The sequence below is a fragment of the Chlorocebus sabaeus genome, chromosome 23 (genome assembly GCF_047675955.1).
Source record: "Chlorocebus sabaeus isolate Y175 chromosome 23, mChlSab1.0.hap1, whole genome shotgun sequence".
In the NCBI taxonomy this organism is placed as follows: Eukaryota; Metazoa; Chordata; class Mammalia; order Primates; family Cercopithecidae; genus Chlorocebus; species Chlorocebus sabaeus.
The window spans coordinates 19,306,359-19,330,926 of NC_132926.1; the positions used below are offsets into that span (position 1 = coordinate 19,306,359).

The 24,568-nt window shown below is 35.6% G+C and overlaps 1 long non-coding RNA gene across 1 annotated transcript in view; it reads left to right on the top strand.

Annotated features, from left to right (window-relative positions):
- The window catches only part of LOC103244926 (uncharacterized), a 541,863-nt gene that overhangs the window by 180,759 nt on the left and 336,536 nt on the right, over window positions 1-24,568 (top strand). Inside the window, exon 3 of the long non-coding RNA XR_005242732.2 lies at window positions 12,670-12,771. This is a non-coding gene — a long non-coding RNA (uncharacterized lncRNA). The remainder of the gene's footprint in view (window positions 1-12,669; window positions 12,772-24,568) is intronic.

A 24,568-nucleotide genomic window follows, 5' to 3' on the forward strand; every position in this document is an offset into this window, starting at 1 on the left:
GTATATTTGAAATGGCAATGTTTAAAGAAATAGAAAGAACATGGTTTTGGCCGGGCGCGGTGGCTCAAGCCTGTAATCCCAGCACTTTGGGAGGCCGAGATGGGTGGATCACGAGGTCAGGAGATCGAGACCATCCTGGCTAACACGGTGAAACCCCATCTCTACTAAAAATACAAAAAAATTAGCCGGGCGTGGTGGCAGGCGCCTGTAGTCCCAGCTACTCGGGAGGCTGAGGCAGGAGAATGGCGTGAACCCAGGAGGCGGAGCTTGCAGTGAGCAGAGATAGTGCCATTGCACTCCAGCCTGGGCGACAGAGCAAGACTCCGCCTCAAAAAAAAAAAAAAGAACATGATTTTGAGGACAAACAGGGAGATCATTCTAGAGAAAGAACATTAAAGGTGGGTATTGAAAGATAGGATGCAGCATTATGAGGCAGTAAGTGAGGTCATATGGTCGCTAGGTGTAGGCAAAAATAGTAAAAGTAAAGCACAGTAGGAAGGCACAACCAAGAGCAGAGGAGGGTGGCCAGAACACATCTCAAGTGTGCAGTTTGCATAATGGAAGGAAAAAGTGGAAAGTTGGGTAGGAGCCTGGAGTAAATGCTGAATTCATAAGGACTACCTTTATTTCATAAGCAAAGGAGCAGGAGCACATTAAAGGTATGAGGCCAGGGAATACTAATAGCAAGAATGTTTTGGTTGTAAATAATAGAAACTTGGTTCCAACTAGCTTGAGCAAAAAGGGAATTGATCTCAACTAGTGTGAACAAAATAGAAACATAGGAGGAGTAGGCATGGCTGGGCTCAGATGCTCAGATGATACCATGAGGAATCTCTTTCCACCTCTGGGGTGATTTTTTTTCTCTGGGATTTTCATTATTCAGCAGCAAGATGACCATTAGGAGCCCCAGGGTTTTATCCCTAATCGCTTTCAGTGGAAAGAGACACTCTATTTCTCTTAGCTCCATGGGAAAGAAAACCAAAATAAAACAAAGTTTAAAAAACAACAACAACAACAACAACAAAGGCAAAACCCAAAAAACTCCATGATGTTAGGTCTCATTGACCTGGATTAATTCACGTGCCCATTCTGAACCAATCACGGTGGCCAGGAAGAAGGCCTAGCTACACAATTTGTGGGGCTTAGTGCGTGATAAAAGTGTGAAGTTGCTTGTTCAAAAAGTAAGAAAAGAGTGTTGTCAAAGGTGATTAAATGTGAAGTTTCTTTCTTCTGCACTCACATTCAACTTGTCATGGTGTTTTTTATTTGCTGTTTAATGTCATTCTAAGTAAAGAAAATTTAAATTTTAAATGATTAGCATAGACCTTACCATTTCTCTTTATATGTGCAATGCCAGTTTTAAATGACATTTAATTCATATACAAATTCATCAAAATTACAAAATTTATGTTGTATAAACTTTCTCATGCATATGAATTTTGTTCTTTCCAGAACTGTCGAGATGCTGCATCACACTATCTTCACTTCTTGGTATGTCCTCATTCTATCAATACTCTCTAGGTCTCACTCATTGATGAGTAGGGAAGGGCCAAAGGGAAAAGGAACTCTGAGTTGCCCTGTTTTTTCTTTTCCTTCTAGAATGTCATCATTTTCAGCTAAGTGGTTGCCTAATACAGGAATGTTACACTGGAAAAAATGAATACGATAGGGTTCTCTGGTCACCTGTGTTTCTTAGAATGCAATTGCCTTCTTTTCCTATTGAAGGAAATTCTGACTCAAAAGAAAAATGTGGCTTTCAGGGCCCTCAATTATTCAGTTTTAGATGCAAATGATACCTTCTTGCTTTGAATCTCACTGAACTCTAATGTACTGAAATTCTGTATTCACGGGGCCATGTGAATGCTACATGCAAATGTCATGAGTGAATGGGGTAGCATGGAGTGATGGACATTGTGCATATTTACCATGCTCACATGGAAACCTTATTGTCGCACTGGATTTTGCTTAAAAAACACAAGTTCAGAAACAAAATTATTACCTATTTTGAGACAGAGGCTGTAATGCATTAAGCCAAGTCTGAGATCCTTCTGACTGCAGGATCCTGTATATTTACATGGCTCACACATTCCCCAATGAAACTGGCCCTGCAAGGGGGCAAGGAATACTCTGTCTTAGTTTGGATTACTTGCTCATCCCTGGAGCCAAATTTCTCAATCAAAACCGTCTGACTAAGAAAGGAGGAGGGGATGATTCTCCAAGAGAAAGGGAGAATGGATTTGGGGCAAATGCAACAGATGTTCATTATAGGAACAGATAATTAGGGGGAATTGTCTGTTCTCTTTTCCTCATCCACAAAATCCAAAGAAGTGTCCAGCCAAAGAATAATTGGACATTTTTTTTCCTGCAAAATGTCTCTTTATTTCTTGCTTTGCTTCATGGGTAATTCACCTCTGTTAAGAAAGAATAATCTAATCTGTCTGTATCTATTTTTAGAGTCGATGCTATCTAGTACTTGTGAAGAATGTTAAATAGGTAAACTGCTGATTGTTTGTGAATGGAGATGACCATATCTGTAGTGTGAGACTCCAAAGAAAATTTTCTTCAGAACGTTGCTGATGGTGCTTGGCGGTGTGGAAGGTTGATTCCATGAGCTTGAGTTGTTTTATCACATGACTGTGCGTACGTGTCCTTGTTATTTATCTGAGACCAAGATGCCAGAAAATGCAATCTTCTTATTTGTATTTTTGATAATACAAAAATAATACATGAAACATAGTGCATGCTTATTAAATATTTCACTGACTGTTGAATGAGCGCCATATTCTTCAGTCTTTACTCGGAGGGGTTCTATTTTCTAGATTTAAATAGCAGTGACCACAATAGCTGGATGCGATATTCATTTAGACTTAAAAAAATTGCATCATATTGTCATTCTGGATAATTTTCCTGGGTGTCCACTGTCCAGGGCCTGACTTGCAAAAGTACATCTGAAGATTTTCCAGATTTTTGAAAGCAGTTCATTTCGGGAAGGTTGAACTATCCCATGGCTCACCTACTCATTCAATGTAAAAGATAGTTTAATAAGAAAAGACTGGTCACATGGCCTGCTTGTACTTTTTCACCCCAATGTTCTTGCCTTGATCCTCTTTCTGCCTACCATACTCTTTCCCCAGATATGCAAAAGTCTTGCTACTCATCTGTTTTAGGTCTTTTCTCAAATGTTATCATCTTGGTGAAACTTCCACTGAACACACTATTTAAAATTGAACCTCTCTTCCTACCATGGTATTTCTATTCCTATTTCCTGTTTATTTTTCTCTAAAGCACTTATATCATTTGCCAGATAATATATATTACTTATTAATTTTTATGTGTCTGTCCCTAGATACTAGAGTATAAGTCCAATAGGTCAAGTACTTTTTACATTTTATTTATCACTCTATCTTGAGTATCGAATAGTTTCTGGTACATACTATGCTTAGTCAATATTTGTTCCAACTCCATTGAGTTGGAAAAGAACATGGCCCACCATGGAGACTGTGGCAGCCCACGATGGGCCATGGACCACATTTGCAGAAATCTGACCGACGAAGCACCAATTTATTAGTATATTAAAAATATTTTTCCAAGGTCCCTTGGATTTGCATCTTTTGACCCTTTCCTTTAGATTTGAGAAATTCTGTGTGCCACTAAAGGTAATCTGAGTAGTTTACATGTTAGTATTTTTCCAGCTCAAAGTCCATTCTTATAAAGGAGATTAGAACTGGATGGCCCAGAACCTGCTGAAAACAAAAGTAAATGAAAAGATTGAGTTGTGACAGAATAGAGTATTCCTAATCACTAATTGAAACCCAAACCAAACTTATCCTTTATAATTCTATTTTGGTTTCAACTTAATAAGTTGAATTTACTTTCTGAATTCAATTTTTTTTCCTTCTAGCATCTCTTCACACGTTCAGAGTGGTGAAAACTGAAATCAGTTTAATCCTTTAGAGCTGAGCTTATCATAATAAAATTGCCAACAAAAAAAGATACCAGTGGGATAGCAAAAGATAGTTCATGAAATGAAGCAGCAGGTTGTTTGGAAGAGTGATTTCTGAGAGTAACTGACATGTAACCAGCATTTGCTTTATAATAAATACCTTAATAGGTGTTATCCATGTATGTACATAAATCTTGTTAGTTAATTCAAACAATTCTATGAGATTACTGTTATTGTTTTCCTTTTACTAATATGAAGCTGGAGCTCATGGAAATTAAATTCTTTATAATCAAACAGCTAGTAATTACTGAATCTGAAATTCAACTCCATGTCTGCTCTTACCCAGAATTTATGCTTTAACCAATATATGCTGGACTGCATTAGAGAACTTAAATTTTCTAGCAGAATAAAGAAATGGATTTCATTGATTGGTAATTTCTTCAGATAGGTGGTTTAAGCATCTTATATTTACATTGATTCAGCGCTTTGCACTTATCAAAATTTTTTCATATTACCTCCCTCTGTCTTTTTCTCTGCCTCTTTCTTCATCTCTGTGTCTCTCTGTGTCTTTGTGTCCCTCTCTCTCTCTGTTTCCCCGCCTTATAAATGTATTTATTTTATTTTATTTTTTGCCAGAAGCTACTGTTTGTACGGTTTTTGATGATTGAAAAGACCAGTAAATTATTGCCCTCTGAGATATCCTTGTAATGAATGGAATAAATGGATACTTTTCAGGTCTCTTTTCTCTTGACTGTAAATTGGTTGAAATGAGACAACATTATTTTATTAATAAAAATTTGATGTAATTGGGACAGGAGCTAGGCTATACTAAAATGAAAAATACCTTTTGGTATGCAAATGTTTTCTTCCTTAGGAAAATTAATCACATACATATGGTTTCAGGGGACTATTTAAATCACTTCCAGCATTAGTTTTCAAGGACCTTAAAATACTTCACATACTTAGTTCTAAAAGCACAACATTAAACAGCTGAACAGACTTTCTATGAGCATTTATTTCAGCTATTTTATTTTGTGTTGGAAAACAATGCATAGAAAGTTGACTTGTGCAAAATCACAGTTAGTACGTGGCTTAGTGAGATTTGAACCCAGATATGCTGGGGTTTTTTGTTTAAAAATCATTTCTCCAAATCACATGAACATAAAATGCACAAACAATACTTGCAAATCCAAACATAGTTCTACAAAATAGCATGATAGCTGAATTAAATTATTGTATCTAATTCTAAATACTAATGTAATACTTCTCTTCTGAGGGCCATAATCCAGAATTTTCCCTAATTTGGATAGTCCTCTATTCTTGTTTTGTTAGAGAAAGTGAAGACTGAGTTTTACTGCCTCTACTAATACTGCTGCCGTTGCTACTACTGCTACTGTTTCATGTGATCCTTTATTGAGTGCCTGTGAGAGCTAGGTGCTGTGATGGATACATTGTGTGTTTATCAGTGGGGTCAGTCGGGAAACAGATACCACCCTAACTATTTTGAGAAGAAAGGAATTTAATACAGGGGATTAGGTGCTTGGAAAACCAGTGAATGGTCTCCAAGAGTGAAGGTCAGGAAAGGCTGTCACATGTTTTCTATTTGCTGTAGATTTTCAGAGGATCAGGAAATTGCTGCTTTTTCTCATGTTAAGAAAATTTATAAAATGTGTAGCATCTAGGAAGGTGACTCAAGGAGAGAAGGTCAAATGACTGCTTGTCACTGCCAGAGGAAGAGAAATATGCTTCGGCCATCTTCTGTCTTCCAAACTCGCCAAAATTGGTAGAACCTAATCTGTGTCCAGAATCCTGTCGGCAAAGGAGCCTGGGAAATCCAGTTCTTAAGCTCCTAGTCTTTGCTATAAAAGGGAAAGTACAGCAAAGGGTGAAAAGGCTTCCAAATCTCAACAGACAACTTATAGCATACTATTTACTGTCTCATTAAATTCTGTGAGTAAGCATTATAGATGAGGAGATCTGAGACTTAGAAGTATTAAGGAACCGTGTTAGTAGCCCTGGCTTGCATACTAGGTAAGCCGAAAATGTTTGGTAAAGCAGAGAGCAATAAACGATAATGAAACAATTTGTTATTTGGTATTTCTAAAAGAAGCATTAAGGCAGTCATTGTGGGAAACACCAGGGACTTTACTGAATTTTCTTTCTTTGATTTTATGACTCTATCTCTCTCTATGTTATCTACCTATCTATTTTGAACTATAAAAATAGTGAGGGTGTGACTTATGGTCACACAGCTGAACAGTGGAAGAAGAAGGCTTTGAAGTCAGAAAGTCTCACTCCGGCACCTGGAATTAACCACCAAGCCAAATGTGTTATCATCGAGGGCACTCTACTTAACACGATGATTTGTTAATTAGCATTCACTGTCATAACTTCTATTTTGTTTATCCTGTGTCTGCAAAATATACTTTACTTACTGTCACCCGATTCTGAGAGGAAAATAATAAAGGTTGTATTATATTTTAGACCTATTGCTTCAAGCTATAGAGCAAACAGTCAAGTATTTTTCTCCTAGAAGATATAAAGATCCCAAAGTAAATAGTCTTGACTTTTAGGGTGAAGTGAAACCAAGAAAACACACATGAGAATAAGGGAATGAAGGTTTCATATTATATAAGCAATGGCAACCACTCATCTATGAAGACAAGAAACTGAGGGGGCTGCATGTTATTATGAATAGGTGGCAAGTGTTGCACCAACAGGCAGCACCCTTGGGATCTAATCCCAACTACTTGTGTGCCTTCTAGAAAATTACTTAAGCACTGTGGATATGTTGCACAAATGTGAAAATTGGGGTTAGGTGGTTGCAAATATTTTTTTTTCTGCTCTGAAAATCAACTTTTGTGGTTTGTGAAACATGATAATTACATAAAGTTTATGCTTGCTTACCATCACCTGCTGACATTTTTCTTTTGTCTTTGAGGTTTTGAAAGTTTCATAAATTTGAAATGAGGCAATTTTGAGGCAACTTATTTAAGCACAGATTTTTCATATTTCTAAGTACATTTCAGACAGGCAAAATTTTCACTTTTAAACATTTCTGTATCTGTTGCAAATATTTTTAGTCCCAGCAGACAACTCCCAAGCTATTTAAAGAAAAAGATTTTTACAGATTATTACTAAATTTGCAAGTTTATAGGATGCATATCAGTTTTAGAGCAAAGAAAACTAATTAGAATATAAGTTGGAAAAATAGCTGCATCTGCTCAATATCTGATTATTTTGAGGTTCAAAGCTGTACTTTTATTGCAATTAAACTGCTTTTGTGTTTTTCTTCATTTTAGTTTTAAAAGTCATAGGCTGGAAAACCTAGCCATTTTAACCAACTCCCATTGAAGTGATTAATTCGAGGTATAGCTTATTCTCATCCAAATTGAATTAATATAGTAGAAGAAATGGATCACTCTTTTTTGTCTGATTACTTTTAATTGGTTCCAGCTTAATAAGCAAACATTACTTTAATGAAGTTTCTGAGTTTATTATGGTGTGAAGCATGTTGGTGTGAGCTGGTGTGCTTTGGTTCCAGGATTAACTTGTCACTTTAGGGGATGGCTGCTTTATACTAGGACAACATTTTGTCTTTAAGGATGGAATATAAGTTTATTCATTATCTAGGGTATAGGATGCATAGGGTAGAGGGCATTTTAACTTCTCTATCTGCTCTGTTAGAAAATGTGTTGTGATAGGCAAACATTGGAGAGAGAGAGAAAGACAGAAAGGTAAGGAAGTAAGGAATGGCTGCAAGAAGTAACATGTAGCAGTTCTTTTTCATCAGTGGTGTCATACATGGGTAAAAGCATGGCCCTAGAGTTTAAGAAAACTTGGCTCTAGTGTCAAATGAGTCACCAGTTATACCTATTTTGTAGGACAAAACACCTTATCTCTCTGGGTCTCAGTTTCCTCACAGTGAGGGACTGACCCTGGTGATTTGACCTGCTCTGAGATTCCATGATCCTATTATGTTCAACTACTGTGAAAATTGACCACAGTTAATTCAGTCCTTAGTAGTTCATTTCAGGCTCATCTTTTTTAATGTTTTGGTGAGAAAAATAAGAAAGAGACTTGCTAGAAATTGACAGAGAGAGCGCCATTCAGGGAGACAATCTTATCCTTCAATAATACCAATTTTATCCACTTTAGGAAGGTCAGATTAATTTATCCTGCAACTCTTTGCTTGAGCCTTTTTTTTTTCCTCCCAGAAGTTCTACCTCTCAGAATTTGCTAAAAAGTTTCTCTATTCTTTGAATTTTTTGTATATTGAGGGCAAGTGTTCATCTTTCTCATGTATATGTAAGTTTCTAGGGTACTTAATTTCTTAATATTTAGAAGTACATATTCAATGAATGCTATTTTTCTTTTTATGAAAGCTCATAAATGTAAAAATATTTAATTTTCTTTTCTACATTATTTGAATTCTTTTTAATTCTTGTGATGGATATTTGATTTTAATACACTTTTAAATATAAAATAATTTTAGATTTATACAAAAGTTGTGCAGATAACCCACACCTGATTTTACCTATTATTAATATCTTACATTAACATGATACACTTATTACAATTAATGAGCCAACACTGACACATTATTATCAACTGAAGTTCACATTTTCCTCAGATTTTCTTAGTTTTTGCCTAATGTCTTTTTTTCTGTTCTGAGATCCTATCTATGATATCACATTTCACATAGCCCTGTTTCCTTAGGCTCCTCCTGGTTGGTACAGCTTCTCAGACTTTGCTTGATTTTGTTGACTTTGAAGATTTTGAAGGAGTTCTGTTCATGCATTTTTTTTTTGTTGTTTTTTTGTTTTTTTGTTTTTTTTTGAGGCAGAGTCTTGCTCTGTCGCCCAGGCTGGAATGCAGTGGCAAGATCCCGGCTCACTGCAAGCTCCGCCTCCCGGATTTACTCCATTCTCCTGCCTCAGCCTCCCGAGTAGCTGGGACTACAGGCGCCCGCCACCTCGCCCGGCTAGTTTTTTGTATTTTTTAGTAGAGACAGGGTTTCACTGTGTTAGCCAGGATGGTCTCGATCTCCTGACCTCGTGATCCGCCCGTCTCGGCCTCCCAAAGTGCTGGGATTACAGGCTTGAGCCACCGCGCCCGGCCTGTTCATGCATTTTGTAGAACGTTATTGAGTGCCTGTGAGAGCTAGGTGCTGTGATGGATACATTGTGTGTTTATCAGTGGGGTCAGTCAGGAAACAGATACCACCCTAACTATTTTGAGAAGAAAGGAATTTAATACAGGGGATTAGGTGCTTAGAAAACCACTGAATGTTCTCCAAGAGTGAAGGTCAGGAAAGGCTGTCGCGTGTTTTCTATTTGCCGTAGATTTTTAAAGGATCAGGAAATTGCTGCTTTTTCTCATGTTAAGAAAATTTATAAAATGTGGAGCATCAAGGAAGATGACTCAAGGAGAGAAGGTCAAATGACTGCTTGTCACTGCCAGAGGAAGAGAAATATGCTTCGGCCATCTTCTGTCTTCCAAACTTGCCAAAATTGGTAGAATCTAATTTTGTAGAACATTTTTCAGTAGTGATTTATGTTGCGATTTGCTTATGATTACACTGGTGTTATGGGAATTTGGGAGGGAGACCACAGAAGCAAAGTGTCATTATCATCATGTCATAGCAGGGGTACATACTAATCAACATACGCAACCACTGTTGATATTCACTTTGATTATCTGGCTAAAGTAGTGTTTGTCAGGTTTCTCCACTGTAGAGTTATGTTCCCCTCCTTGAGAATGGGGTATCTTTGTAAATGATTTGGAATTCTTCGGCATAAGAAACTTATTAGTTTTCTCTCATCTATTTATTTAATTAGCTATTTATATTAGTATGGGTTAATGGATATTTATTTTATATTTTAGGTTATAATCAAATATAATTTTATTATTACTGTTCCTGCTTTGGCCATTAGGAGCTCTTGCAGTTAGCTCATGTGCCATTATTTTGTCATATACCTATCAACGTGGGTTCGTTTCTTTTTATTCTTGAGTAAAATAGGCTCAAGACTCATCTTGTACATTTACTGCCCCAGTCTTAGAATCAGATATTTTTCTAAAGATATTTGGTTCCTTTATTGGAGAAAGGTATTAGAAACCAAGATCTGGCCTTTCAGTGTGGCTACTGGTGTGTCGTCTCTTGTAGGTAATTATAGTTGACAGAACAAGAAAATGTATATGTGTATGCTAAGCTGTGCATAAACACACACACACATGCACATCTCTAAACATTTCCATCAGCATCTATATTAAGCTAGACAGGAGTTCATACTGATGTTCCCAACTGTAAACATTACCACATGGATTTTTCTTGTCTTGTCTCTTTGCTTGTCTGTTATCTACCACTCCAATAGTGAGAAATCTTACTCTCATCATCCATCATCCATTTACTTTATTGTAAAATTACAATATACATGTGTAGTTTTTAAATAACTGTTAACTATATCCCCAGGGAAAATACCTTTATCAAGGAGAGTATAATGCTTATGTTAAGTTTCCTTTGCATTTAGTCTTACAGTATTTACTCCTTTCCAAAGTTACTTAGATGAGCACACTCTTCAGCAAAATTATTCCATGCATTTTTTCATGCATTTTTAATAGTTATGTTCTTTTGTCATGGTCTGCATTCCGTATTTGAATGTTTCCTTGTGAATGCCAACTTAATGTCTTTGGATATTCTGTTTTCTTTCTTTCAGTTACTTCTCATCCCTTTCTTTCTTCCCACCTTCCCATGAATGTATCTGCTAGCACGCCATTTCTTGCATTGCATTATGATTATTTGTTTACATATCTATCTTATTCTCTACTGATATAGTTTGGATTTTTGTCCCCACCCAAATCTCATCTTGAATTGTAATTCCTAATGCTGGAGATGGGGCCTGGTGGGAGGTGTTTGGATCCTGGAGGCAGATCCCTTATGGCTTGATACTGTCTTCATGATAGTGAGTTCTTGCAAGAACTCATCATTTAAAAGTGTGTGGCTCCTCCTGCTCACTCTTTCTCTCTCTTGCTCCTGCTTTCACCATATGAAGTTCCTGTTTCTGCCTCGCCTTTTACCATGAATAAAAGCTTCCTGAGGCCTCCTCAGAAGCAGGTGCTGGTTGGCATTATGTTTCCTGTACAGCCTGCAGAACTGTAAGCCACATAAACCTTTTTCTTGTGTATTACCTAGTTTCAGGTATTTCTTTATAGCAATGCAAGAATGGCCTAATACCACCCACTACACAGTATACTCTTCCTGAGCTGAAATTATCTTCTCCCTAGTGCCTAGTGTGACATTTGTGATACAGTAAGTGCCAATTAAATGTTTGTATCAATGAGTCTTTGAGTCTTAGGTGAACAGAGTAACATTGTCATATACCAGGCTTACATAGTTGGGTTGCCTTCAAATAGAAAGTTAAGCTGCTTTTTAGGTGTTTACCTGTAAAATGTGACCTTATGCAGTGTAATATCCGAGAGTGGAGTCTCTGTCATCAATACGTCTAGCAGTGGATCCTGGATCCACCATTTACAAGTTATGTGACCTTGGAAAGAGAACTTAACTTCTTTATCCCCCAGTAAAACCTAAGTAATAATAAAATCACCTCACAGCATTATCCTGAGTTGAATGAGAAAATACTCATAAAAGCATTTGACACAAGGCCTAGCACATATGGCTTTAAAAAGGCAAACATTATTATTATTGAATTACTTTCATATAATGTTATCCTTAAGAGGCATATCTACATTATTCTTTCTCCTTTTCCATTTCCTTTGATAGAATAATTTAATCTAAGTACTATTCCCTTATTTCTACAGATTTGATTATTTTCCTCCTAATATTTGTGTGTGTGCATGTCCTTTTCCTGAGCAGTGAGTAGAATAATTATTTCTCAGAACATACTCCCTAGTTTGGCTTCTGGCTTGAGAGGTAATTATTTTGGCATTATCTTCCACTGCCCTCCATTTGCCATCTGTTGGCAACATCATTGAAATCATCTGAGTCTTCTGTAGTCTGGCAGTATTTTATCTTTTTATTGGCTCTACCTCCAACTTAAGTTTTATCTCCAAAATGCGGAATGTGGCTAATTTCTGAAGTAGGCCTGAATATTTTGGGGTTTTGTAGGACATCTGTAGTTTGCAATTTGGAAAGGTACCTGTCTTCCTTCCCAAAACCCTATTAAATATGAGAGAAAAGAATAACTTGAAAGTAAAAAGTGGCTGAATTTAGTGTTAATTTTTATTTGTGCTATCATTTTATTAACTCAGAACTATCCAAAAAAATGACCCGATTTTGTAATTTCTACACTACAAGTGGAAATTACCTTTTAACACGGAGACATTTTTAAAGCAAATCCATGCCTTACAATACTTCAACACTGTCTAGTTCTGGATCCTGTCAATTTCCCCATAGGTCTTCCAACTGCTTGATGTTCTTTTAAAATGCCATTTTCAAGGACTGTTCAACAGGCTGGGTTTGCATCCCCAGAATCACTGCCTTTCATGTCATATGAAGGATATTCTCACTCTGTCACATCCTTCTTTTCCTGTTCACATTTGTTATTTATCTTGCATCTGGATCTGTGCCAAAGCCACCTGTAAATCTTAACAGAGTGCCTCTTAGCCTCTGAATTCCCTTTATCTGTCATGGAAGCATATTCTTGAAAGAACTCCAGGAGGGTAGTTATAATGAGTGATCCTCTCATTTTCCCCATTCTTTCTTTCAGACTTGCCAAAGAAGCTGCTTATTTCACAGAAGGACGGTGCTGGATGAAAGATGCTTCCTTGAAACTGAGAGACTGCAGCCTTAGACAGGTCTCTTTGAAGAGGTATTTGATTTGCATTTTAATTGTTGGAGCTAAAAATCTGTGGACATGAACTATTGAAAATACTAGCTCAAAACTTTAGTTATCTGCATTGTTTCTGTTTGCATTCTGTACAGTCTGTCACTTAGGAATATACTGAAATAAATTAAATATGCATGTTTGGATACACATTAGAATTTCACATTTACTTGATAAAAGCTGCAACTATCCCTTAGACAAAAAGTACATACATAAATAACAAAAAGAATGATAATGTCTAGAGTTGGTAAAAGTGTGGGAAGTAGTTACAATCATTCTTACATCTTGCAGAAAAATATTGATTGCAGCAACATTTTGGGGAAATTAATCTGGCAGCATCTATCCTAGCTTTGAGTCTCTCATATTCCTTTATCAATTCATTTAATAAAAATCAAGTGAGCATTTACTATGTGCCAGGCACAATTTTAGTTACTGGGGATATGGCAGTGGTAAAAGTAAGTCCTTACCCCTGTGAGTGGTACTCTTATTTGGAGTAGGACTGGAAACAGAAAATAAACAAATAAACAAGTAAATCCAAAGTATGTCAAATGTAATTAATGCTTTGAACAAAATAAGGTGAGGTAGGAGGAGAAGAGCTACTTCTTTTGGGGAGGTATGTTACTGGTTTTATTTAGCATTTAGCATGTTCTGGAAGGGCGCCGCTAAGAAGGTAACACTTGAGTGGAGGAGACCTGAAGAATGTGAGAGAGTGGGGTGTGCAGAGACCTACGCAAAGAGAGCTCCAAGTAGAGGGAACAAGCAAATGCAAGAAATTCCAATGTGAAGGCTTGCATTGTGTTGGATTCAGGGAATAGTGTTGAGGCCAGTGTGTCTGGAGTGAAGGAACTGTGGTGGGGAGTGGTAGGAGATGGGGTCAAAATGATACCGAGGATGAAGATGAGCAATTCACAAAGAGACACAGGTCATCGAAGGACTTTGTCTTTTGCTCTAAGAGAACTGACAGACCACTGATAGATTGGGGCAGAAGACTGACAGAGTCTAAGTTACAATGTTTATGTACATGATAAAAGAGCAAGTACAGAACAGGCACACTAGTTAGACGATTGCAGCAATCTGGAGGCTATTGCTTTTAATTTCTGTGTAAATAAACACATCAGAACATAAGGCTCTGTGTGCAGGGGTGTTTGTTGCAGCACTGTCTTATGTCACCTAATTACAGAAAACACTGAATGCATACTATATCCATATGGGACTGGTTGGATAAATACTGCTACATCCATACAATGGAATAGCATATATGTATTAAAAGAGTGAGTTAGGACTGGGTGTGGTGGCTCAGATCTGTAATCCCAGCACTTTCGCAAGCCTAGGCAAGAGGATTGCTTGAGGCCAGGAGTTCAAGAGCAACCTGGGGAGCATAATAAGACTCCATCTACAAAAACGCCTCAAATATTAAAAACTTAGGTGGGCATCGTGGTGTGCACCTGTAATTCCAACTACTCAAGAGGCTGAAGTGGAAGGATTGTTTGAGCCCAGGATTTTGAGGCTGCAAGGAGCTATGATCACATCACTGTACTCCAACCTGGGCAACAGGGTGAAACCTGTCTCTTAAAAAAAAAGAATGAAAAAGAAAAAGAGTGAGTTAGAATTTTGATCTACTTGGTTTGTTGTCAAAGCTTGTGCTTTTCTGTGGTTTAACTCCTACATTACATAACTTCAAGTCAAATGGTTGTTTTGTTAATGAAAAAGGCCATGGGTCTTTGAAGGCTAGAAACCTGTTAACATTTATTTTCATACTCAGACAATTCATGATCTAGCATAATTGTTAGCGTGTAAGACTCACTCAACACTTAATTATTGAATAAATTGAATGGGAATCATAACTACATATCCTGTAATTTTTATATTTACCATAGAAATTACATATACTAACACTGAGGAAAAATTTTCATAATTTACTTCTTTTTTCAAATGCAAATCTCCCTTGTGAGTAAGATTATAGAATAGCACAAACATGCAGAATGTCTTTGTGTGTAAATTAGTGAGCGTCATTTGAAGAAGAGCTATAACTTACTATTTGGGATCTCTGTATATACTTTGCAAGGGAAATCACATCTGAATGTTCTTTATTGTATCATGTGCAGAACTCTGAATTCTGAATGAAATTTAGGTTCAGGCAGTTAAGTCCAAAAAAGTTTGTTCTTTATGTGGATTTATCTACTTCAACTTTTATTTTAAATTCAGGGGTTATATGTGCAGGTTTGTTACAAGGGTACATTGCGTGCTGCTAAGGTTTGGGTTCTTTACATTTAAAGAATGTAAAGAGGTAGGAGAAGAGCTACTTTTTTGGGGAGGTATGTTACTGGTTGTATGTAGCATGTTCAGTAAGGGCCCCTTCCCGTACATTTGAAGAATATAAGGAACTTTGGGTAGGACTAGCTTGACCTCTCATTTTGATACATTTTTTTAAAAGACAAATATCTGTCCAGACATGGTGGCTCATGCCTGTAATCCCAACATTTTGGGAGGCTGAGGCCAGTGGATTGCCAGAGGTCAGGAGTTCGAGACCAGGGTGGCCAACATGTTGAAACCCCATCTCTACTAAAAATACAAAAATTAGTTGGGTGTGGTGGCAGGCGCCTGTAATCCCAGCTACTTGGTAGGCTGAGGCAGGAGAATCACTTGAACCCAGGAGGTAGATGTTGCAGTGGGCCGAGATCATGCCATTGCACTCCAGCCTGGGTGACAAGAGTGAAATGCCATTTCAAAAACAAAAAAGACAAATATATTTGTTTTCCTAATAGTTAATTATTTACACTCTTCATTTTTCGGGTATCTAAAGCTTTGATTCTCACTGCAGTGAACATTTAAGATAATTTTTCAGTAGGATTTACTTGCCCAATACCTCCTTTACAAGCTTCCTTGAAGTAATATTATCCTAATGTTGCTCTTGAGTTGTTTTAAGCCCTCAATATATAAACAAAACATTGAAAATATTCTTTTATCCTAAAGACTATGCATATAGAGATATTTCAAGTGATATTAAGCATAAGTAGAAAAATGTACATAGAAGAATGTTATTATCCATGATCTTATCAGCTGATTATATCCATAAAACATTTTGTTGAATAATCTTCCATGCTATCATTAATTCATTCATTGGCTCATTTATTTAGTCCTTCAGTTTGTTTAATAACTGCTTTCCTACCTTGTGCCAGATACTGGGTGTTGGGAATATATTAGTGAAATAAGGCTATGAGGTCTTCGACCTCAAGGAGTAAATAATACAGGAGGAGAATCAGACAATAAAGATGTATTTATGTGTTGTAGGAAGTCAGGGACCCCAAACAGAGGGACCAGCTGAAGCCATAGCAGAAGAACATAACTTGTGAAGATTTCATGGACATTTATTATTTCCCCAAATTAATACTTTTGTAATTTCTTATGCCTATCTTTACTGCAATCTCTGAACATAAATTGTGAAGATTTCATGGACACTTATCATTTCCCCAATCAATACCCTTGTGATTTCCTATGCCTGTCTTTACTTTAATCTCTTAATCCCATCATCTTCCTAAGCTGAGGAGGATGTATGTCACCTCAGGACCCTGTGATGATTGCGTTAACTGCACAAATTGTTTGTAGAACAAATTGTTTGTAGAGCATGTGTGTTTGAACAATATGAAATCTAGGCACCTTGAAAAAAGAACAGGATAACAGCAATGTTCAGGTAACAAGAGAGATAACCTTAAACTCTGACTACTGGTGAGCCGGGTGGAACAGAGCCATGTTTCTATTCTTTCAAAAGCAAATAGGAGAAATATCGCTGAATTCTTTTTCTCAGCAAGGAACATCCCTGGGAAAGAGAATGGCCCCTGCAGGTAGGCCTCTGAAATGGCCCCTTTGGGGGTGGCTGTGTTTTACGGTCGAAGGCAAAGGGATAAACTTACATTAGCAAGTTCTTTAGTGGTGATTTGTGAGCAATGTATAACGCACAGTATTTGTAGTCTTTTGTCTCTCACTCCCTTCCTGCCCTTTCCCCTTGAGTCCCCAAAGTCTATTGTGTCATTCTTAGGCCTTTGCATCCTCATAGCTTACCTCCCACTTATAAGTGAGAACATATGACGTTTGGTTTTCTGTTCCAGAGTTACTTCACTTAGACTAATAGTCTCCAATCTCATCCAGGTCCCTCTGAATGCCATTAACTCATTCCTTTTTATGGCTGAGTAGTATTCCATCTCATATATATATATATATCAGTTTCTTTATCCACTCATTGATTGATTGGCATTTGGGTTGGTTCCATGATTTTGCAATTATGAATTGTGCTGCTATAAACATGCATGTGCAAGTATCTTTTTTGTATAAAAACTTCTTTTCCTCTGGGTAGATACCCAGTAGTGGGATTGCTGGATCAAATGGTAGTTCTACTTTTAGTTATTTAAGGAATCTCCATACTGTTTTCCATAGTGATTGTACTAGTTTTCATTCCCACCAGCGGTGTAGTGGTGTTCTCTGTTCAGTGCATACATGCCAACATCTACTATTTTTTGATTTTTTGATTATGGCATTCTTGCAGGAGTAAGATGGTATCACACTGTGGTTTTGATTTGCATTTCCCTGATTATTAGTGATGTTGACCATTTTTTCATATGTTTGTTGGCCATTTGTATATCTTCTTTTGAGAATTATCTATTCATGTCCTTAGCCCACTTTTTGATGGGATTTTTGCTTTGTTCTTTTTGATTTGTTTGAGTTCATTGTAGATTCTGCATATTAGTCCATTTTCAGATGTACAGATTTTTGAAGATTTTGCCCACTCTGTGGGTTGTCTTTTTACCCTGTTGACTATTCCTTTTGCCATGCAAAAGCTCTTTAGTTTAACTAAGTCCCAACAATTTATCTTTGTTTTCACTGCATTTGTTTTTGGGTCCTTGATCATGAAATTCTTGCCTAAGGATTTCATGCAATGTCTAGAAGGGTTTTTCCAATGTTATCTTCTAGAATTTTTATAGTTTTAGGTCTTAGATTTAAATCCTTTATCCATTTGAGTTGATTTTTGTATAAGGTAAGAGATGAGGATCCAGTTTCATTCTCCTGGATGTGGCTAGCCAATTATCCGAGCACCATTTTGGAAAAGAGTGTCCTTTCCCCATTTTATGTTTTTGTTTGCTTTATTGAAGATCAGTTGGCTTTAAGAATTTGAGTTTATTTCTCGGTTTGCTATTCTGTTCCATTGGTCTATGTGCCTATTTTTTATACCAGTACCATGCTGTTTTGGTGACTACGGCCTTATAGTATAGTTTGAAATCAGGTAATGTGATGCCTCCAGATTTGTTCTTTTTGCTTAGTCTTGCTTTGGCTATATGGGCTCTTTTTTGGTTCCATATGAATTTTAGAATTTTTTTTTCTAATTAATGTGAAAAATGATGGTGGTATTTTGACAGGAATTGCATTGAATTTATAGGTTGCTTTTGGCAGTATGGTCATTTTCACAATATTGATTCTACTCATCCATGAGCAAGGGATGTGTTTCCATTTATTTGTGTCATCTACAATTTCTTTCAGCAGTGTTTTGTAGCTTTCCTTGTGAAAGTCTTTCACCTCTTCAGTTAGGTATATTTCTAAGCATTTTATTTTTTTTGCAGCTATTGTAAAAGGGATTGAGTTCTTGATTTGATTCTCAGCTTGGTTGCTGATGGTGTGTAGAAAAGCTACTGATTTGTGTACATTAATTTTGTATCTGGAAATTTCGCTGAATTCTTTGATCAGTTGTAGGAGCTTTCTGTAAGAGTCTTAAGGATTTTCTGTGTAAACGATCATAGCATCAGCGAACAGCGACAGTTTGACTTCCTCTTCATTGATTTGGATGCCGTTTATTTATTTCGCTTGTCTGATTGCTCTGGCTAGGACTTTCAACACTGTGTTGAAGAGTAGTGGTGAGAATGGGCATCCATATCTTGTTCCAGTTCTCAGAGGGAGCTTTCAACTTTTCCCCATCCAGTAATATGTTGACTGTGGATTTGTCATAGACGGCTTTTATCATATTGAGGTATGTCCTTCTCTCAAGGGTCAGGTTTTTAATCCAATTTTCTAGATTCTCTTGTGATGAATGAGTGAGTCATTTCTCATTACTCCATCATAGTGTAAATAAGAAGTTTCAATTACATAACCATTAAAAAAAATTTTTTTTAGTTAACAATATGCCATAGTAATATATTCTTTCCAATGAGTGTAAATACACATTCTTTTCAACGCCTTCATAATATTTCATTGCATAGATCTTCATAATTTATAACAAATATCTTATTGATGCACATTTAGATTAGTTCCATTTTCTGACATTATTATAATTCTGCAAATATAATTCTAATGAATATATTTTGCATTAGTATTAATTGATGATTTCTCTACAATAAACACTAAAATTAAATTTGAGTCAAAGGCAATTCACCTAATATTTGATAGATACTGCTACACACAATTCAGGAAATAGACTAGTTAATCCTTATGTTATATATAGTGAATATAGCTAATCATATACTTCTTTCTTAACAATTAAATTTTTTAAAATTTTGCATTTGTATATAGCAAAAGCACTACTAAGAAGAAAGTTTATACCTATAAGTGCCTACATCAAAAGAGATGAAAAACTTCAAATAAAGAATCTAATTATGCATCTTAAAGAGCTAAAAAAGCAAGAGCAAACCAGCCCCCAAACTACTAAAAGAAAAGAAATAATAAAGATCAGGGCAGAAGTAAAGAAATTTAAAATTGATAAAACAATTCAAAAGATTGGTGAAACAATTTTTTTTTAAACGTTAAACAAAATTGACAAAACTTTAACCAGACCAACTGAGGAAAAAAGGGAGAAGATCCAAATAAATAAAATCAGAAATGAAAAAGGAGACATTGCAACTGATACTGCAGAAATTCAAAGGATCATTAGTGGCGACTGTGAGCATCTATATACCAATATAATCTAGAAGAAATGGACAAATTCCTAGATACATACAACCTACCAAGACTGAACCAGGAAGAAATTCAAAACCTGCACAGATCAATAACAAGTAACTACATTTAAGCCATAATAAAATTCTCCCAGTAAAGGAAAGCTAAGGACCTGATGGCTTCACTGCTGAATTCTACCAAACATTTAAAGAAGAACTACTATCAATCCTACTCAAACTTTCCCAAAAAATAGAGGAGAAAGGAATACTTTTAAACTCATTTTATGAGACCTGAATTATTCTGACACCCAAACAAGAAAAAGCCACATCAAAAAACAAACAAACAAACAAACAAACAAACAAACAAACAAAACCCCCACAAAAACTACAGGCCAATATTTCTGATGAATATTGATGCAAAAATCCTCAGCAAAATCAAATTTAAAAATACATTAAAAAGAACACTCATCATGACCTTTCTCCTTGGGATGCAAGGATGATTCAACATATGCAAATCAATCAATATGATACATTATATCAACAGAATGAAGGATAAAAACCATATGATTATTTCAAGTAATGCTGAAAAAACGTTTGGTAAAATTCAACATCCCTTCATGATAAAAACTCTAAAAACAACTGCAGATATGAGTAACATACTTGAACATAATAAAAGCCATATATAGCTGACCCACAGCTAGTATCATACTGAAGGGGAAAAAACTGAAAGCCTTTCCCCTAAGATCTGGAGCCCACCAAAATGCTAATTTCACCACTGTTATTCAACATAGTACAGAAAATCCTAGCTGGAGCAATCAGACAAAAGAGAGAAATAAAGAGTATCTAAATTGGAATGGAAGTCAAATTATCCTTGTTTGCAGATAACATGATCTTATATTTGGAAAAACATGAAGGCTGCAGAAAAAAAAAAAAACATTTGAACTGGTAAATTCAGTAAAGTTGCAAGTTACAAAATCAACATACAAAAATCAGTAGCATTTCTATATGCCAACAGTGAGCAATCTGAAAAAGAAAAAGAAATCCCATTTACAATAGCCACAAATAAAATTGAATACCTAGGAATTAACTAAACAAAACTAGTGAAAGATATCTATAATTAAAACTATAAAACACTGATGAAAGAAATTGAAGAGGACACCAAAAAATTGAAAAATATTCTATGTTCATGGATTGAAGAATCAGTATTGTTAAAAAGTTCATACTACAGAAAGCAATCTACAGATTCAAAGCAATCCTTATCAGAATATCCATGACATTCTTCACAAAAATAGAAAAAACAATCCTCAAATTTATATGCAACCACAAAAGACCCAGAATAGCCACAGTCATCCTAAGCAAGAAGAACAGAACTGGAGGAATCACATTCTTGACTTCAAATTATAGTAGAGGGCTACAATAACCAAAACAACATGGTACTGGCATAAAAACAGACACATAGACCAATGGAATAGAATAGAGAACCCAGAAACAAACCCACACACTTAAAATGAATTCGTTTCTGACAAAGGTGCCAAGAATATGTGCTGGGGAAAAGACAGTCTCTTCGGTAAATGGTGCTGAGAAAACTAGATATCCATATGCAAAGAATGAAACTAGACCCCTATCTCTTACCACATATAAAAGTCAAATCAAAATGGGTTAAAGACTTCAATCTAAGACCTCAAACTATAAAACTACTATGTGAATACATTGAGGGAAAATCTCCAGGACACTGGTCTGGGCAAAAATTTCTTGAGTAATACCCCACAAGCTCAAACAACCAAAGGAAAAATGAACCAATGGAATCACATTAAGTTAAAAAGATTCTGCACAGCAAAAGAAACAACCAAAAAGGTGGAGAAAACCCACAGAATGGGAGAAACTATATGCAAATTAACCATCAGATAAGGGATTAATAAACAGAGTATATAAGGAGCTCAAACAACTCTATATGAAAAATCAATTCATCCAATCAAAAAATCAGCAAAAGATTTAAATAGACATTTCTCAAAAGAAAATATATAAATAGCAAACAGACATGTGAAAATGTGCTCAAAATCATTAATCTTCAGGGAAATGCAAAGCAAAACTGCAGTGAGATATCATTTTACACCAGTTAAAAAGGCTTATATCCATTAGGCAGTAATAAATGCTGCTGAGGATGCGGTGAAAGGAAACCCTCGTATACTGTTGGTGGGAATGTAAATTAGTACAACCACTATGGAGAAGAGTTTGCAGGTTCCTCACAAGACTAAAAATAGAGCTACCATGTAATCTAGCAGTCCCACTGCTGGGCACATGCCCAAAAGAAAGGAAATCAATATGTCAAAGAGCTATCTGAATTCTCATGTTTATTGCAACATTATTCACCACAGCTAAGATTTGGAAACAGCCTGTGTCCATTAACAGATTGCAAAACAGGGCGACTATAATAACTTAATTGTACATTTTAAAATAATTAAAAGAGTGTAATCGGATTGTTTGTAATGCAAATGATAAATGCTTGAAAGGATGGAAACCCCATTCTCCATGATGAGATTATTTCAAATTGCATGCTTATATCAAAACACCTTATGTGCACCACAAATATATACACCTACTATGTACCTACAAAAATTAAAAATAAGAAAATTTTTAAAAAGAAAAGAAAAAATAAATAATTTGCATTTTATGAGTATTTATTACCTTTTATTTGCTTTTAAAGAAATGTAATGCGCCTTCTTTTGTAAACTTTAATAGAGCATTTTATTCACATTTCTAAAAATTTTATGTTTTTAAATCAAGTTCTTTCTATGTAGTTTTGAATTTTAACAGCATGTTTAAAATGATTTTCTGTGTGTTCTCAGTTATTTTTAAAATAGTTTTTTCTGTTAAACTCTATAGATAAGTGTGTTCACACACTTTTAAAAACTGCATGTTTAGGCCGGGCGCAGTGGCTCATGCCTGTAATCCCAGCACTTTGGAAGGCCGAAGTGGGCGGATCACGAGGTCAGGAGACTGAGACCATACTGGCTAACATGGTCAAACCCAGTCTCTACTAAAAATATAAAAAATTAGCTGGGCGTGGTGGCGGGCGCCTGTAGTCCCAGCTACTCGGGAGGCTGAAGCAGGAGAATGGCGTGAACCCGGGAGGCAGAGCTTGCCGTGAGCTGAGATCACGCCACTGCACTCCAGTCTGGGCGACAGAGCGAGACTCGTTACATAAAAAAAAAAACAAAAAACAACAAAAAAAACCAAAAAAAACCCCAAAAAACAAACCTGGATGTTTAATTGGATGTTCAATAAAAAAGATTGGATATCAAGTTACTGTGTTTCCTAAAATCATCAATGTTTATATTTATCCTGTACTTGAACATCCAAATCACTCTACTTTTTTAGGTTTGTTAATATTAAGAGTATTAGCTATAAAAAATTACAAATCTTTGTAAAAGTAAATTACTATGGCAGTTTTGTTCTTGTATTAGGAATAGGCATTTCATGATAATATAATTTCACATGAAATATAATTTCACGATAATTATATAGCCTATTATTTAATGTTCTTTTTGAGAAAATATTAATTATTAATTGTTATTATGGATCAGCCTTGGATAATATTATTTTCTGTTGTTACCTTAAATACATATTATCAAATATGCATCTCAAATTAGAAAGCAAAAGGTAAAATTTAACTATAATGTATCCATTAATTAATGGCAAAAACGCTAAAAAGGTAGATTAAACCAGAATTGTTTACTTTCAGTAAGATTCTAGTTATGAAAACTTGCAAACATAACACCAGATTAAATTTTTATTTTTGTTTCTGGCTTGGTCTTGTTACATATGAGGTCCTCCTTTTGGAAAATAAGTCCTATGACATGATTTGCTTTGATCAAGAGATGCTCATTAATATTAGAATTTAGATATGAACAGTTAAATGTTAGACTATAGATGAGTTAGATATCTTTTGTTGTTGCTTATGATATTGCCTTTAAACTTTGAAAATATCTATTGATAATGTCAATTTCTAACTGAAGTCATGTTTTTCGTAGGACTTCAGCTAAAAGGATATTTACACACACACATGCACATATTATATGCAATGAAGGTGCATTCAATCTTGGAATTGTGCAAACTCTGATAATCATTAAAACATATTTACTACTTGCCCATTTGCATTAAAATGGATTCCAGCATCCTTCTATATCTCTGATCTCATATTTTCAATGACATTAGAAGATCTTTGCTTGGATGGCATATGGTAAAATAGCATAACATAGTTATGTTACATAAGGGAGGTGCATATTATGATTTTAACCTGTATTTCCAGGGTAAAATATGGTCCTTATCATAAAGCTAGCTATCATATTTGTCCACTTCTGGTTATTTAAGGTGTTCTCTATTTATCTAAACTTTGCGGAAAAATGGTTCGATAGTTTGCATGTAAATTATTCCCTTGTCTGGTTATAAATAAATATACAGTGGAAAATGCTAATTAAAACAGTCCGGTTATTCAAACAATGCATTATTCAAGAAAATTCTCTAATATTTAATTTAATTTTTTCTTAGATTTTAACAGTCTCTATGACCTTTTGTTATTGGAATTAATAAGTGAGTAATCAAAAACACAAATAAGCATGAGTATTAAGATCTAGTATCATTGTTCATAAAAACACTTTAATAGTGGATCCTTTAAGACATATCAAATATTTATTATATTACAAAACCTGATGGTAACATTCTCTGTGTTGCCTGAGGGCATCAATTCCCCAATGAAATGTTTTTGTTATGACAATATTTTATGTTTCTTGTGGTGTACATTACAGCTAAAATAAATTGTGCTCTGAAAGCAATTCCTTTAAAAGATAATATGGTAAAATCCTTTATACCTA